This window comes from Centroberyx gerrardi, chromosome 2, assembly GCF_048128805.1.
Source record: "Centroberyx gerrardi isolate f3 chromosome 2, fCenGer3.hap1.cur.20231027, whole genome shotgun sequence".
Lineage (NCBI taxonomy): Eukaryota > Metazoa > Chordata > Actinopteri > Beryciformes > Berycidae > Centroberyx > Centroberyx gerrardi.
This window is the reverse complement of record NC_135998.1, coordinates 13,694,075-13,712,825: the sequence shown is the minus strand read 5'-3', so window position 1 is coordinate 13,712,825 and position 18,751 is coordinate 13,694,075. Positions and strand designations below refer to the sequence as shown.

The window sequence follows — 18,751 nt, the reverse complement described above, 5'->3', positions numbered from 1 at the left end:
AAGTTGCTGACTCAGTGTAATCTAATACCGGGTACACATTACTTGAATATTAGCATAATACCATCTTTAAACTTTTCCTAAAACCTTTCCTCTTCTCTTTTCTCTACCAACTGTATCCTCTCAATTACCAGCTCTCCTTTTTACTGCCTCTCCCTAATATTTATCCATCCAAGGATTAAGGATTGTCTGTTGGTATAACTGGACAAAACCCATAAGCTTTAATGCTTTTGAACATTTCAGCTATTTGAGGTGCGCTCTAAATTACCAGGAAACTGGGGAGCTTTTGTGTAGTTTCTCATAGTTTTAAATATGTAATTTAAGCACATGCAACTAATAGTTTATGTTCCGTTGTGTTTCTGGGTTTTACAAAGTAAACCATAAACTCTGTACAATGTGCACTAGTCAGCACTTCTGAGGAGCAATTAAAGTCTTTATTGGTGAAGAATGCTCTAAGCATACTAACTATTCTTTACTCTATTTGTCTGGCTACTGTATGCACTGCAGTAGCTGTATCTGTGTTAGCCAGAGCCATAAATCTAAAAGATAAATGAATATAGGAGGGCTCTTGTACTAGCTGAATTAGCCACCTGTGTATTTCCTCTTGATGTTAAATAGCCAGAGCAACAGTATTTTTTGGCAAAGGTCAGCAATAATGTGAAAAGGGTATGCAAATTAGCTCTTGGTGAAGGTCGATCTACTGCAGAATAACTAAGCTGACCTTTACCTCTCTTTGTTCCATTTACTTGCACTGTTTCTGTTTGTCTGTTTCTCTTTGTCAGCTAGATGCACATTAGATTTCTCAATCTGTGGAGTGTGATCCTGTTTCTGCTGAGTCCATACATGTAAAGTGAGTAGAGTACTAGTGTGTTTCAATTAGTGAGTCCCTGGATGGATGCTAAATTTACTAAAAATGGGTCCAGGGCTTAAAATGATTATGAACTCGTGGACTAAATGGATTAACCTGCAGGGCCGGTCTGAAATGGGCAGGGCTGCTACTTGGCCGGCTGACTGGGGGCAACAGAAATAGCATGAGCTGACAACAGCATAAGTAATGCACTGCAGTCTTTCAGGGCTCTGTTTTTTCATCTAAACCTGCTACTGTACATGTGTTTGTGCAAAGATACGACTTCATGTGTTTGTGTATGGGTTATTGAAGAGTGGTGTGAGTGCATGTGTGATGGTGCAGGTGTGGGTGTTGGTTTGTTTACATATGTTTGGCAGAGAAGAACAGAGAAGAACAGATAAATGCTTTTAGTGTCACATATAGGGCTCGCTAAAACCATACCATTTCATTGATAGCTGATACAGTAGAGACTGCAGCAGGGCACCTTAAATCTTTTCAGGCTTTTTAGCCAAGGGCCCAAAGAGTGAATTTAGTTTCTCCCAAGGAGCCACACTCATTAAAACAATATTATCCTTGTCATGTGGAGACCTTTAGTTTAAGAAACACTGGACTACAGTGCAGCTACAGTAGGCCTTTGACAGCAAAAAGCTACTGAGGGTCATTGAGAGAAAACACTATGCAGGGCTTCTGTATGCGTTTTCTGTGTGTGAAAGTGGAAAACTGAGAAATGTTGTTGGATTCTGTATTAGTTATGGTGTGAAAACAATTCATAGTGAGCTCCATAAATATTCGGGCAGAAATACACTTTGTTTTGGTTTCATGGTATTATTAATAAGACACAATAACAACAAAGCTATTGCAAACTTAAAGTCTAAGGTTATTGTAAACTTAAACTGCAGATTGTCCGTTTCAGTTTGAGGGGACTTTCAGCCATATCGGATATACAATTAAAGAACTTGTTGATTCAACCTTTATTTAACCAGGTGGTCTTACTGAGATTAAGAAACCATTTTTCAAGAGATCCCTGACCCCAAAAGCTCCATCATTAAAATAACAAAGCATCAGACATATAACATACCACAATGCCAATGAGCAAAAATACAATCAAAATCACATAATGCGAAGTGCAGCACCAACATTAACTGTAATCACTCAAAACAGTGCTAGTCAAATACCAGACCTGCAGGATCAGGGACCAAGCCTAAAAGAACTTGGCTAAACAAAGAATCCACATCTCCATATTAGGTCTGGCTCAATCCTAATCAGTTTAAATTCACCAAGAGAGACCACCTCTTTTAGTTTTACAATGCACTGCAATGAGGGAGCAGAGTCCATCATGGAAGCCCTTTTGCCTCAGTTCTGCCCTTGGGGACAGACAGCAAAAACAATTCCAGTAGTTTCTACAAAGTGTTCAAAAGATATAATGTCAATAATAATGAGGAGGCAGACCTAGAATGACTTTACAAGATTAAAATGTACCTATGAACAAGTCTTTGAGTGGACAGGGCAGGCCAATCAATCTGAGCATACAAGGCACAATGATGAGTGAAAGCTTTACAGCCTGTAATAAACCTCAATGCTTTATGATACACAGTGTCCAAAGCCTGAAAATGTTGAACAGAGGCATGTGAACATAAACAATAAAAGTACTTGCATAATGTGTCAGCAGACAGTTTGTTTTTAAATACAAGGACCAACCAAATGACCAAAGTCTTGATATCTTATGCTCAGGTTCTCTTTCTTGCCTTTTTTACATTTTAATATATTGCTGTAAGAGCACATCTACCATTCCACTTGGCTCTAAATTACTCTGAGGCTGGGGTAAATTGGGGGGATTTATTTTTTTGGCAAACAAGTAAACAAGGATCTGATTCAGCCCTGAATCAGCTCTGAATCATCATCATCCTGTTGTTACAGCACTTAGATATTTGTTTCAAATTACTTGGAAAGTAATTTTTCAATCATCAGTAAACAGTCTAAATCGACATTTTGTATTTTTGTTAGTAGCCTATATCGTGATGTTAGACATGTCGAGTTTTACATATTTGGCCCTCTGCACTGTCAACAGACTATAAAATGGTAAGAATTAATAACACTGTAACACTACAGCATCAACAGCAAGCATGAAGTCTGATAGCATTGCTAGTGAGTTAGCTGAACGCCAAAAGTACATGGTGTTGGTCCATCTGGATCTATTCCCTTTCACATCACCACCTACATATAACTACAAGTTGGTCTACTGCAGCAACAGTGAGCAGGCTGCTTGTGTAGCTTCTTGACAGAAAACAACGTTGTGCTTTGTTTAGAATCCATAGACAGACTGGGAAGCCTTTCAAGTTTAAAGTCCATAAGCACTAAAACTATAAAGCCTTTTTATGAGTGACCAAGAGGCAAGTGTGCCTACATTCTCCCTTCTTTAAAGAGACTTTGTTCTTTAGGAAACACCTTGCTTAGAAAATTCAACACACCTTAATGAATCTACTTAGTGTCACATTTCTATACACACACACATGCACAAGTAGACAACCACTCAACCTAAAACAACCTACCAAAACAGAGAGAACCACAGAAAGACACACAGATAAGAGTATAGCCTACACATAATCCACAGATAGAGTCTGAAGTCTGATTTGAGCTAGACAGAGCAGAGAAATTGAATTGTATCCTCTATGATGAGCCATTCAAACAACAGCAACCAAAGAGGTGTGAACATAACTCTACATTGCCCAGCAGGCGGTATGGTGAGCCTCACGAGACATGGGGGCAGGGTTTACCTATTTAGCATGGATTTACAGTAACAGGAGTGTTGTTTTGTGCGTATGTAGTAAGAGAGTTGCAGATATCAAAAATGCATTAGACACACAAGATGGTACAGCCTAGTGCCAACAGACTATATACACACAGCTGAACAGAAACATCATGGTGGTCATCACTTAAGACCAGGCACAGCAGTGGAATCTCAATGCAAGGGAGGGGCAAATATTTTGGAGTGCACCCATTGTAAAATTTTACAATAAAAAATGTAGCCTACATATTAACGCACCTATAGTCTGCTGCTTGCAGTCTTTCTCTCTCTCTCTCTCTCTCAAACTGCTGGCTATTACATTACTGCAATCATTAAGAGGCACTCAGTAAGCAATTGCCTGCCCTGCCCCAAAGTCACATGTACGGTAGTAGCTGTCACCACTGTGAACATTTATGTTGAGTCTTGCATGACTAGACAACACAACCAGCCAATGAATCAACCAATGCAATGACGTCCACCAAAATTATTTCAAATGTAATAACAGAACGTGAGGTAGGCATGGCTGTCTGGTGTATAGCAGCTGGTACAGCAGCAAGTAGGGCTAATCAAAACCATCAAGATGTGACAAGGCACCACTGACATTATGCCAATACAGTACAGTAAACACCCAATATAACCACAGGGAAAATAGCAGAGTTGGCTGAAATGAAGCACCACCCATGATATGGAGCAGGTAGACCATTCTGTACGCATTCAGTAGTCTTTTACAGGCAAAAGTTATTGAAAATGTAAATAGCCGGCTACTCACCAGATTTAAGTCTCTCGCAGCCCACTGTTGCATGATGAGCAGGAGGGTGTTGATAAAACGTAGCTAATCCATGCTCTATTGTTCAAATGTCCAAAGTCAGTAACTAAGCTAACTGTCAGTTGACATTGCCAGAGTGACTGACATTAACAATGAAACACTTATGAACGACAAAACTACAGTACTTAAACCCAGGATTTTCTTGGTGGGAATCTGAGGGATACTATTTTTATTTAGTTCTAGTTTCATGGAATAAAAAATAAAATAGAATAATGCAGTAAATACAAAAAGTCAAATACTTTGATATATTACATCACCGCACCCCCCTTGCTGCTCAGCCTTTTATCTTCCTTGCTTGCAGATCAGGTTTGATTGTTTACTAGGCCCCCCTCCTCTTCACCCCTCTGCACAAGATCAGGTTCCTGAGGTATATGAGTAACAAGCTGCATTCAAGTGACAGACGAATCCATGTCAAAGGAAAATATTGTTTATGTCATCTTATTTAAGGGTTATTTTTATGACTTTTGACTACCTTCAGCATAGTGATAACAAGCTATTTTTAAATGTAACAAATACCACACAAGTGGACCTGCTAGTGGCCCCTACCCCTCCGCCCCCCTCTCTCTCCCGCTCCGCTACAGCTGAAGACGCCCTGTTCTGTTGTGCTATTTCCAGCACAGAGCGCTGCTCTCTCTGACACACATTGTGCTACTGATATTAGATCTGTCTGGAAATTATTTACCGGTACCTTAATTCGCTAACGTTGATCGTAAGATGGTGGGCTGCAGCCTATCTCCGAACCGGGATCCCGAACCCAGCAACCCGGCGTCGGATAAACATGGAGTCTGACTGCCTCAAATAGGTCAGGCATGACATGCACCGGCTAAAATAAAGCGTTTGAGCTGCTCTCTTTCGCATGCACTTTTGATTTCTTCTAGATAATAACTCGCTTCTCAAGTTTGTTGATTGTTTTGCTCGGCCTACAGCTGTTAGCAGTGCTACGCCTTCCGGGTTGACATCCTGAGACTGCCAGGACTTGAAGGAGATTTTTCTCTCATCAGTCTGACGGCCGCACACTTCTCCCGGTGCAGGAAAGTTATTCAGACTACCCATTTCCACACTTACTATCCTGCTCTCTTCCCTGACGTCTAGAAATTGCCCTGAATGTCGTGCTTTTCTGCTTCTCCCTACTGCTTTAGCTGGCTACATCCTGTCGTCATCATCAAGCGCCGCATAGCGTTACATTCCAGCTGACAAGAAAACCTGGAATGGATTCCCAGCTCACTGTAGACTCTCTCACTACCTTGTAATATATTCCTATATTTATTTGATTTTACCAACCAGCTGTCTGTTTCTTCTCACCCTCCCTCCTGCTTCCCCTAAACACAGTAACACTGCTCGAGTCCCGAAGCGTTTTACATCCCCAAAAAGAATATGACAAACAGTCTCTGTCCAATCTCAAATGTGCTGAAGAGTTTACCCCATACAACCATTCCAGGTCCCAAACGTTCAAAATGCAACTAAATCCTCGATCTTTAGACATCAGAAGATGGATGACAAACAGCATTCTTCTTCTGAATGCAGATAAAGCTGAAATGATCATCAGATTGATCAGCCCTGTCACTTCATTCCAGCGGCTGCAGTTTCTCCAAACAAATCTGTAAATGATTTTGGATTGATATCTGATAAAAGATAAAACGTCTCCTTTGGCAATTATATCATTGCAATATCAAAAATAGTATTAAAAACAGTAAAACATAGTGTTAAAAATAATATTGTCACCTTATAAATCACTGGATTAGGCACTTTCTCTGTTATACTAACCAACAAACACTAATCCGTGGTTTTGTCTCTTTGTCTCTAATTGATCAGTGCAATGTACTATTCTCTATCCAACTCATGCATAAGTAACCAAGATCATATTACTCTGGTCTCAGGCATGGAATGAGTACATATGGGCACACGTGGTACAGAGACATCAGGAACACTTAGTACGTAGTAAGACAGCGCAGGGCATACAATAGACAGCAATCTATACATAATACTCAACATATACAACAAAGCATTCCATCAGTATGTGAATTCAGGCATGCAGTATAGGTTACAGTACAGCTGTATGGTAAGAATCCAGCAGAACAATTGAACAACATGCCACGAGAAAGAAGTCTTGAGCAGGATGGAAATGCATGGAATAAGTTCTGAACCTTGAGACTAAAGCAGCGAGAAGCATATAAAGAATACACTACCAAAAATATCAGCCTACCTTCAATCATGCAATCATGGTGTTAAAAAACACATTTCTGTTGAGCCTTTTTGCCATGAGCCCAACATTGTAGACTTGCATGACTGGACAGCCAATAAGTCAATGAAACAAAAAACCACAATAACCCAAAAGTGATACTAAAATAATATGAGGCAGAGAGGGCTGCCTGACATCTCGTAGCTAATGCAGCAGCAAACATATAGCTCCACTGACAGACTGCACTTCTGATGGAAACTAAGAATTTCAGCACCATGGAAAGCAAACATCAACAAAATATAGTACAATGCTCTGTCTGCATGGCCATACAGATCAGATCATGTTAATACAATAAACAGCAAATATCAACAAAGCAAAAAACAGCACACCCTGTTTCATGGACTCACCAGATTTAAGTATTTTGCCCGTGTTGAGAAAAAGTAGTCTGTAATCTGAGGCCTAATTTTGACCCCTGATTCTACATAATTAGCTAGTATTTGTTTCTAATTTACTGAAAAGAAGATAGTCAAGCCTTTGAATTAATTCTTTCCTCTTGCTAATCCCTTCTTCTAAATTTCATGCATTTCAAAGTGCCTGATTTAAGCTTTTTTCCTTCCATGCTAAATTAAGACAAGACAAAACAACATAAGATAAGATAAAACGTTAATGATCCCCAAATTTTGAGCAACAAAACTCACTTCAGATAGACTCTTGGTGGGAAATTAGTTTTATTTAGTTTTCCAAAAAATTACATTACTGAATTCACTACCTCACAATCTCTCTTCATTGGCTCCTAGTAAATATACTTCCTGATTATGATGTCCTAGTTTTAAGTTACAAATCATTACATGGTCCACGATGTATCACTATACATCACAATAAGTGCAAACAAACTCTTTCCTCACAGTATATGAGACTCATTCCCTATGTTGAAAAGAAAAGAGCTGGGGGCAAAGCCTTTTCTCTGTCTACACAACAAGCCCTCTGCCAAATTTTCTGATCCTGGAACCTGCTTTTGCTCTCATATCTACTCAAACGCATGCATGCACACACACACACACACACACACACACACACACACACACACAGGCACAGACAGACACAGACACACACACATACAACCTCCCACAACATATTTAAAAATTTGTGATGTGTTTGTTGTTTTTATCTTTACCTGTGTTTCTGTCATTTGTTAAAAAGGACCCTAATACAAAGCTGTTTGTTATAAACCCAAATATAAATATTTATAGATTTAACTCTGTCATACTCCTCATTGAAGAAAAATGCAGACAAACACACACACACACACACACACACACACACTCATGCATGCACACACACAATTGCAGGAGACTGTGTTGACTGGGGTCCAGATGTTACCTATATTATATAACCATGAGGATTTCTGTCTCACACTCTGCTTCTGCGGTTGGGTATTACTGATTACACACTCGGGCTTATTCTGATTCACCATGCTGCATGATGCCAAGTGTTTAGAGGTTCAGAGTGGAGACGGCACACTATGTTGTAAACCCACTCATCCATAACAGGAGAACAAGAAGGAATGAACATTTTATCGACATACACTTTAGAGGAAAGATCCACCCTAGAACACTTTAACACTGTTAGGAAAATAGCTATTGGCAACGCACCTTACATCCCTGGGCCCATTTTGTTGTTTGGTGGTGTAAGTGGCCAAATGTAGATGACATAAGGTCACATCGAGATATTTCCTGCGCAGCTACAATGGAGTTTGATAGCAGAAACATTTTCTGACCGTTTTACAACGACGTTCAACAATCATACAGGGAGAAATCCATTGCAGAAGTAGCAGAGATACCAATTTCTACACCGACAGTAGGCTCCATAGACCATAATGCATTGCAGCCACAAGACATGTTGCATTTTGAGTAAGGGGCATGACTCACGTTTTCTCAACTGGAAAAACTCTCACTCTGCTATTGCTATCGTTATCTCTCCCGCTTGCAGTTACTTCAAAATGCAGCAAGGCTCTTAATCAAATCAAGAAAACTGGACCAGGAACATATCGCTCCCATTTTAGCAGCTCTACACTGGTCGTCTCTTAGTTTCAGAATTTATTTAGCCTAGTGTTTTACTGATAACTTTTAAGACACAGCAGCTACATATCAGACTTTTTAACCCCTTATGAGCTGGAGCTCAGCCTGAGCTCCTCTGGCAGAGGCCTGCTGGTTGTTCAGGGACTCGGCTGGTAACTAAAGGTGAGCGAGTCTTCGCTGTCAGAGCTCCAAGCTTTGGATCATCCTGCCAGAGGAGCTCAGGTGGCCAGATCACTGTCATCTTTTAAATAATTTCTCAAAACACTCTTCTACAGGAAAGCCTTTTATTATGTTCTTTTATGTCTTGTTTTATTCCTATTGAAGTTTTGCAAGTCTCTTTTTTAATTAGTAGTTTCTTTTTATCCACTCTTTTATTGTATTTATTCATTCATCTTATTTGCTTTGTAAAGCTCTTCGTAACGGTTGTTTGAAAAGGGGTATGAAGTGTATTGCTATTATTATTATTATTATTATCATCATTATTATTATTATTATTATTCTTAATAATTTATTTTTTAAATCGCTATAGAGAAGCAAAGTCTCACATAATTTTGTAGGCTGTAAAATTACATTTGACATTTTGTATGTGGTCCAAAATCCCTATGGAAAATATGAATGGGGTTTGCAAGAAACACTGAATGATAAGACAAGTTTCCAACAGAAAATATAAGAAAAACACCCTTTCTTTTAGAACTATGGTTTATTAGACAGAAATATAAACTGTAGTTTCAACTACAGTATCTTATGTGACGGAAATGTGTTGCAGCTTGGCAAGCAGAGGGGTATGAGAATTAGCCTACATTGAAGTTGAACATTTTTTTGTTTTTTTAACTTTTCTAACCATTTTCAAATAAATCATAGTTTTTGAGTGTCAACATCCTTCCTGTGAATGTTCAATATTTCACAGTTGCATGTAGGCTATGGCTCTTAGAGCAGCATCGTTCCACTCTGTGCCACTTGCCATATGCCAGATGTCCTCACATCCTCAAATGGTCTGGCAATAAACAAATTAAATGAACAGCAATATGATGCGAAGAACTGGAGAGGGATAGATGATTTTTATTTGAATACGATAGAGGATAGAGATTTTAATAAGGATACACTTTGCTCTTTGATTCTGTGTTGTTGCCTCTCTCTGCTTGTGTTTAATAAAGCATCACAAAGAACAAAATGAGAATGAACTGCAAGCTGAGAGGCAGCAAGCAGTAATAAGCAGTAATGTTTTGACACATACTAAGTAGAGAGAGAACAGACGGCGAAATGGCTATTTTGGGTTGCAAGGCTTCAAACAAAAAATGCACACACTGATAGATGCACACAAACACACACACATCTAAGCACATACACAGATCTCTTGCTCTCTTGTCCTGCCGCCTTTCTTTCACAAGTGCACACACACACACGCACACACACACAGACTGAGTGGTGGCTGTGTGTAAGTAAGCCAATCTGTCAGTGATGTGTGTGCTGGAGTGAGACGCCGAAGTGGCTCCATAAGATCTCAGGAGAAATATGGCCAGGCTTCACTGGCAGCACTGTGTGTGAGTGTGCGGGCACGTATGTGCGTGCATGCGTGTGCATGCAAGAGGGTGCTGCTCTGTTGCCTTCTCTGCTTTGTATCCCCATCCTCCCAACAAGCACAACAAACTAGGGGAGGACACAGCACAGTAGGTTTGAAGCATATGACAAACATATGTGTATGTGTGTGTAATTGTGTGTGTATGTCCTAAACATAATGTAGCCTATGTGTCCATATGTATAATCACACATACACACACGCCATCCTCCCTAGCTGATTTGTTTTTTTGTCATTAATACAGTACATAGTGTTCTGTCAGAGCAGGTAGTCATATACAGTGTTTTAATGAGGAGGGATGAAGGGCTGCACAATAATTTGAAAATTTTGAAAATCACAATTATGACAACTGCAATGTTCAACTAGCGAGAGGCTGTAGTTTTCTAAGATAAGCATTTTGTTACGCAACAAATTTTTTAAAGCTTTGAAAAGTTTATGTAGAGGTAACAGTGTCCACGTACGATACGATAGGACTTTATTGTCAGATTTCTCTGAAATTTGTCATGAATCATACATGTGTCACAATTCATAATACAATCACAATATTCAGCAAAAATTTAATTGCAATATGAATTTTGTTGATAACGTGCAGCTCTATAGAGATGTATGCAGGTCCAATAGTGATCCTCTTATTGCGCTAGTGTGTATGTGTGTGTGTGTATGTGTGTGTGTGCATACCAGAGAGAGAAAGAACCACATAAATCCTGCTTTATTAGATAAAGGTCCTAATCAGATAAAGAAATCCCCCACACCCCGCACACACACACACACACACACAGCATCTCAATGATAATCTCTATTAGCAATTACAGCGTGATACGTCACAGTTTAACATGAAAGCAGCAATTAATCTACTAACAGTGGTCAATGTGTCATCCTAGTAGAGAAAATATTGCTTGCAGGCACACACACATGCACACACGCAAAGCAAAAGCATTATGAAACATTTGCTTTTATTTAATCAGCTAAAAGCGTATCTTCTGAAGTATCATTTTTATTCTTTGTCATTTCTCCCGAGATGCAGTTCATATACCAAAGCATGTAGCTCATGTAGGTTTTTTTTCCTTATTACCATCTAATGCCTCAAACCATGGTCCAGGATCCAAAATTGGTCCCAAGCCTTTTTCTGGTGGGTTCCCACGTGAAAGGAGTACAAATATGTTTTCTTTAGACCGGTCTGATGGAGAAAGACCCTCTGACAAAGTTTAAAGGGATGGTAACACGTGTTATATCTCTATCGGATGGTCAACCCAGTGAAAAATGTTAATTTTAATTTTCACTCTAGACCGGAGAGAGAGCGGCGTGTTGAGTTTGTGTTCTGATTGGATTTCCCCCACTCTTACGTGTGAAAGTAGTTTTGAATCCCCCAGCAAAACGGCTCATTTGGCTGCTCCAGAAATCAACTGATAGGCTTTTATCAGCACAGAAACATCTTCAGATTCTCACAGTTCGTGTTGTTTTTTACACTCAACAATGACAAAAAAACATTTTAATGAGAAATTGCATATTTTAGTTGGCTATCCCTTTAAGAACTCCTGAGCTTGAGTGTAACCCTATATGATTCATATTTATTGTTGTTGTTGTTGTTAACAACACATTCTTCACATTCCTACAGTTACACACATTCAGGCTGCCCAGTACAACTAAAGTCTTCTACTGTTGGCCATTGAGCAGCTCCACTGGAGCAACTGGGGTGCCTTGCTCTATAGCATCTCGGCAGTAGTTGATGGAGGGGAGAGCGTTTCACATTCACTTTCCCCACCCAATTTTGTCCAGCTGGTCTGGGATTCAAACCGGTGACCATGCAGTCACAAGCTCGCTTCTCAAAGGGCTACCGCCACCACATTATGTCAAGTATGAAGAGATGTAGACCATACTTGGTTTGGTTTGAATACATAGCCCGGTCTTCCAGGAAGTCTGACTGAGGGCAAGCTATAGTTTCCCTGGTCTAAGCTCTATTTGACACAGTAAGCAGAGCTGAGACATGAGGAGAGGGGGAGGAGGGGAGGGTTTTGTGTGCGTGTGTGTTTGTGTGTGAGTGTGTGCGTTGGAGTGAGAGAGAGTGCTCAGAGTTTCTGCTGGGGTCTGTGTACATGTGATATCAACATGTGCATGTGTTATATGTTGTCAGCGTGTGTGTGTATGGGTGTGTGTGTGTGTGTGTCCAGAGAGGTGACACTCAGTGAGCTACAGTAGCAGAGTGATAGAGCAGATGGGCCGTCCATATCTCACTGTCAAACTGAAGATGAAGGAAACTCTCTTCACCCATTCTCCAGTCACCTAAGGCTCCCATGGCCAGACTCCTCTCCGTCTCTGCATTTCTTACATTTTTATGCCTTTTCTACTATATTAGATTAGTAGTATACAGTGAAGAGTGACAGGAAAAATGAGAGCGAGGGTATGACATGCAGCAAAGGTCACACACTGGATTTGAACCCACAAGGATATGAGTATTTGGTTTGCTCTAGGGAGCTGGAGCTGTGAACCCCGACTCCCGCACTTCTTTAACCCATCAATACCTCACCCTCTTTCCTTCCTTACGCCAGCACTCACTCCATCTTCAACCCCCCATTCTCTGTGCACTGTCTATTCTACTACTTAATACCTTTTCCATGATGCTAAAGATGCGTTATCAACATATTATAATGTTACAGAACTATAATTATTGTAGAAATAGCAAACCCATTGTGTGAAAAAGGAGCAACACTGTCTCTCAAAGGTATTGCATCTCTTATGTTTGTTTTTGTTATTCTAAACGGCTGATTACTTTAAGGTTAAAACCATTCAAATTTGTTTATAAAAAAATAAAAAGTAGCAACACAAATGCAAACGCATTGACAAATCCTTGTTAAGAATGGCAGCTGACTCCCATGTCCATCACTACAGCCTCTTCCTGGTAAATCCATCATCACATAACAGCAGATGAAAGGGAATATGCAGAGAGTGGACTTCTAAGAGCTTCTCTCTATAAATCTGGCTGTCACCCAATGACACTATAGTGCAGTGGTCCTCAACCAGCGTGGGAGACACACACCTTGAGATTTTGTTGAAAATTTAAGGAAACTGAGGTCATGCAAACTACAATAAATCAAATGAATAAACTCATATTCAAACTTCTTCCTCCAAGTTAATGCAATCTGGGTCTAGTCCAGCAGCTCAATGGGTTTGCTGGCTGTTTTATATGATCATGAATGACTTTGTGTGGTATTTTCAAATCATCATTTAGTGTGTTTTGTTTTATTTTTTTTCTTCTGCTTAAGAGTTACTCAACATTGCACCAGTTCACAAGCACTCCTCCAGAGTATGAAAACAGCTGCATGATACTGATGAAAAAACTGAGATTGAGATTTTTTTTTCCCCTCAGTGTTAATATAATAAAAGCACAGGGATGTGTCAAGAGTGTTGCACCATGTCCTTGTGCTTTTCATTCATTGGTTTATACACTTAGTGGCCAAGGCAACTGAATTCTCTAAGCTACCTGCATTCTCTAACAAGCTAACTACCTGTCATTCAAACAAAGGGGAAATCACTGCTTTAAAAAAGGTCAAAGTTTTGGTTTTCATTGGAAATAAAAAGACAACCGTGAAAAGTGAATTTTCATAGGTTTTATGAGAAATGTAGGCCTATTCATTGTGCAGATTAAGCAAGAACACTGCTATTATATATTTGGATGAAAAATCAGAACGCAAACAAATTCCTCAGGAAAACTCCCTATTGTTTCCGTAAATTCCCTAATGCATCTTATTTTGAAGCCCGTCTTTGTTTCATTGTAAGTTAGAAGAATAAAGCCAAAGTTCAAGTTAAGAGTGTTCAGGTTCAGTGTTTGTGTGGTACAGGCCTCTGTCTTGTATGAATGTAGGAGACCTTACATGGCCATCTCTCTCACTCTCTCTGTTTCTCTGCCTCTGTCTCTCTCTCTCTCTTTTTGTCTCTTTCTCCCTCTCTCCCTCTCTCTCTCATTTCTTGTCTCTCTTGTTCCAGTCTATTCCTGGATTCCACACCGAGGTGAAAGGAAACAGGAACGGTTGCAGTGGCTGCTGGCAGGGGCATTTTCCCTCTGCCAAGAACCACTCTTCCTCTTGTGACACACATACACACACACACACACACACACACACACACACACACACACACACACACACACACACACACACACACACATATTCTTGTGTTGATGGCTTTGTTCTCTGGCCAGTTGGGAATTTTTTTCTTTGGACATGTTTGTGTGAGAAAAGCTGTTCTAGTTTCTGCAGATGGAATACAGGAGGAGCGTGTGTGCGTGTGTGTGTGTGTGTGCACGCATGTATGTGGCGGCTGACATACTTGAAACTGAGAGAGAGTCAGCTAGATAGATCTGAGTCAGCAGGGTGCAGATAGCTCCTTGTTATTGCCATGTGGAGGAATATTCAAAACACTAGCACTCTCTTTCTCGCTATCTCTCCCTCTCTCGCTCTCTCCGGTATCACAGCACCACTGGGAGTTCGCCCCAGCTCACTGTTGTGCTTACTGGAACCTTGGCAGCCAGCTGCCATATCGGCCAATTAGGGAAGCTTTTACTAAAGCTACAGCCAATTGGATTAGTGCTACATTTCCTTGCCAGTTGAGACTCTAAATGTGCTGCTGTATGCTAGAATCTGAGAACTGGTAGGCAGACTCCTGTTTCGCTGATAGGCACTGGGCACCAGAATACGCACACACACACATACAAACACACACTGCAGTGGCAGTAGAAACAGACTATGTGTGTACTACCGGGTGTTGGTGTGCTACTAAGTGTGTGTTATTGAGATATTGAGAACATTGTATAAAGCAAACCAGATCTCAAGTAGCTGAGTAACGGCGACGCTGTACCCATGCACACATATAACACACACACACACACATACACACACACATACAGATGGGTCTGCAGAAAATAGATCTGAAACAGGCCTGCTTGAGATAGAGGGATGACAGCAAAGAGGTAAGGGGAAGACGTTAGAGGGGAGCGAAACAGAGGGAGTGAAAGAGAGAGAGAGAGAGAGAGAGAGTGTGAGTGTGTGTGAGAGAGAGAGAGAAAGAGAGAGTGGCTGGTGGTTCCCCAAATTAACCAGACACTATCACTGTTTAACAGCCGATTTGATTTTTAGAATAGAAAACAACTATCAAATGATGTTTGTTCACCTGCCAGGTTGGCTGGCAGCTTAGACAAACTTACCAACAACACAGCGTTTGTGAGTGTGTGTGTGTGTGTGTGCCTTTACCCTGCATGATAATGTGTACGTTGTCAGTTATCTATGTGTCCTTAATCCAAGCATCTGGGCCTAAGTAGGTTCCATTAGCGGGACCTAAATCCATTGGCTTGATTGCTTCAATCACCGGCTTGACACTAGGAAAATGAAACTCCAAAGCCTGTATAAATAACAGTAGTAAGCCTTATGGTTATATAACCGCTTGTCATTATTAATTATCCATTTTATGGCATTTATGAATCATGAGCCCTTGGTTTTATCAGGTCAATAAAGAACAAAACTCTTAGTCACAAGAATAACAATGTGGCTTGCCTGATTTATAATAAACAGAAACAGAAATAAAGAAATAAAGAAAGAAAGAAAGAAAGAATCCTACAACACCAGCTCTCTCTCTCTCTCTCTCTCTCTCTCATCCTCCTGTCTTGTCAATACTGATAGAGAATTCACTACCAAGTCAATCCTTTATGAGAGAGAGAGCCTGTGGAAGTGCTCATGGGAGCTCCCAACACGCACGCGCACGCGCACACACACACACACACACACACTCATGCATACAAGCACGCACGTTTACACACACGCACGCACATACACACAAATATATTTTCAACCTGGGTCGGTCACTGGTAGTCTGTCCCTCCCCTCTTTTTGATGCTGCCACCGGCTGTTTGTCGATCACACACCCCAGAGTGGAGAACACAAACACACACACACACACACACAGAAAGAAAGAAGCAAGAATGCAAAATCACAGACACACTCTCAAGCACACACACACCAAAACAAGGATACATCTTCATCTCTCTCTCTCTCCTAGACACACAAGGAGTGCATTATAGTGGCTGTGACAAACAACAACTAAAGACGTGTTTCCATTCTGTAAATCAACTAGGTGAGTGGAGTAAGGTGTAGCTGTGCAGGGGGAAATATGGGGGTGTCTTTATTTCAACACCCACATATTTCTACCTTGGTTGGGCAGGGTGGGGCTGAGTGTATTAGCACAGACGCATCCCACACTTGTGGCAGGGCATAGCAGGGTGGAGCAAACAAAAACAACCCATCATTAAGGCAGCTGGTCATTAGTCAAGCCCCAGACCACCAGGAACAGAGACCTGATAAACTATAGAAACCAGCAAGGACTGTTGAACCATATAGCAAAGATCCTGACTGTTCAGTCATTTAAAAAAGGAACAAATAATCAAACTATCAACGTACAAAAATGCGAGAAAGAAGCAGAGACATGATACCACAATTGCCCCATTTTTAGGGCCATTTTTTTCAAATCTACTACACTGTTGTTTCACCGCCAAGAGGAATTGTTTGGAAACTCATGCCTCTATCCTACAGAAACTATGATACACTTAGTACTGCCGACATGCTCGCCTTGTGTGATATTTAGAGTTGCTGTGGGACTGAGAAATAAGGTGTAGCCTAATTCACGATTAGCAGACAATGTTGAACAGGTTTTGGTATGCTCACAAGCTGGTTCAGCAAGTAGAGCAGTCCAGCGTTTCTCTCTCTCTCTCTCTCTCTCTCTCTCTCTCTCTCTCTCTCTCTTTCATTCACTTGTTCTCTCTCTCTCTCTCTCTCTCTTTCATTCACTTGTTCTCTCTCTCTCTCTCTCTCTCTCTCTCTCTCTCACACACACACACACACACACCACGGAGGAGGTAAAAGTGTTGTGAGGAAATAACCTCGATGATAAAAGACACCACAGTGCTTTGCACTTGGTTCCCTAAAACACTGCCTGACGGAGACAAAAAAAAAAAAAAAAAAGATTCCGACAACAGCAGACAAAACACATAGCCTACATAAACAAACAGTGACATATCAACTAGCAGGAACTTGGAGGAAATATTAAAAGTAAAAACCACGGGGACGGGGTTCACATACATCTGACAATACAGTGCGGAAGTAGGCTATATGCTTCAGACACCTGCTACAAAAGATGAGCTAAGGCCACTTGCGTTTAATAAAGCCAGTTGCTACCTCGTGTACCTTTTCATATCCATCACAGAGCGGATCAGTTAAAATACCAAAACATGTAATGCAAACACTAACGTTAGTTGAAAACATTGTGGACACACGCAGCCTGAGAAAAGTTAACGTTTCATCACGTGCAAGTTCCTCATTTTCGTTTCTTCGCTCGAAAGAGGCAAAAATCAACGACGGAGACACAAAATAAACCGTCAAAAAATCAACTGCCGGTGTAAGTCTATCTTTCAGTTTCCAAACTCTCATTGACCAAAACCAAAAAGACCAAGCCAGAGAAACTTTACGCTCTCTCCTCTCTCTCACTCTCGGGATGACAACGCTAAAACATAAATGTAAATATCCCATAACCCCAAAAACGTATAAAATAAATGTCAGCCAACTTACGGAGTTGTGGATAAACTGTTGAGTAGCCCCAAAAAATACAGAAATCCGAATATGCGAGAGCCAGGACTTGATACCACTCCGTCAAATGAGAGACCAGATCCAAGTTGTCAACGTCCAGCCGCAACGACGGGCAAGACTGCCTTGACAACCGCGCTGCGCGAGCCGCCTACTGGTTTGGTTTCTCACTATTTCTCCCTCTCGCACGAGATCCCTAAAGATGAATGGTGGGAGTGCGCAGGCGCGGATGGGGTCAATTCATTCGAGTGTAGTAGGGCTGTAGAGCAGAGAAGAGCAGGGCAATAATACGCTTTTTTTGTTACTTTGTGTGTGTGTGTGTGTGTGTGTGTGTGTGTGTGTGTGTGTGTGTGTGTGTGTGTGTGTGTGTGTGTGTGTGTGCGTGTGTGCGACAGTGGCGTACGCAAAAGCAGAACCGTGAATATCAAAATATCAACAACACTGAGTCACAAACAGGAGAAAGCCGTAGGTCTTAAAAATGACATATAGCAGCTAATTATCATTTGCCACACTGTACGCTAAATGTACAATCAATCGCTTTTTGGCTAAAAAAAATTACGAATGAAACACATGTAAGTATAAACTACGGCTGGACAAAGTTTATGGGAAAAAAAAATAATAATAAAAAAAAAAGAGATGAGATGCAATATAGGCTAGATTAAATTTAATTAGGAATGGGGGTAAATCACGATTTGAAATAGGAGAACATCCTGATCCTGATATATTCTCTCTCTCTCTCTCTCTCTCTCCATCCAAAAGGAGCATTACTCTCTCCCAGACAGTCTTATAAATAATTCAAGAATAAAAGCTGCCTGTGCTTGCCTGGCTGCAGCACCAAAAA

At 40.7% G+C, this 18,751-nt stretch overlaps 1 protein-coding gene across 2 annotated transcripts in view; it reads right to left on the bottom strand.

The window, feature by feature from the left end:
• Positions 1 to 18,030, bottom strand: part of strbp (spermatid perinuclear RNA binding protein) — a 107,613-nt gene extending 89,583 nt beyond the window's left edge. The window contains exon 1 of one of the 2 annotated variants that reach the window (XM_078286928.1): positions 17,896 to 18,030. The gene's annotated coding sequence lies outside the window, so the exon portion shown is untranslated. Of the gene's footprint in view, positions 1 to 4,398; positions 4,474 to 17,895 lie in introns of those variants that run through there. The other variant, XM_078286929.1, reaches the window with a different exon arrangement.
• Positions 18,031 to 18,751: the final 721 nt, after the last annotated feature.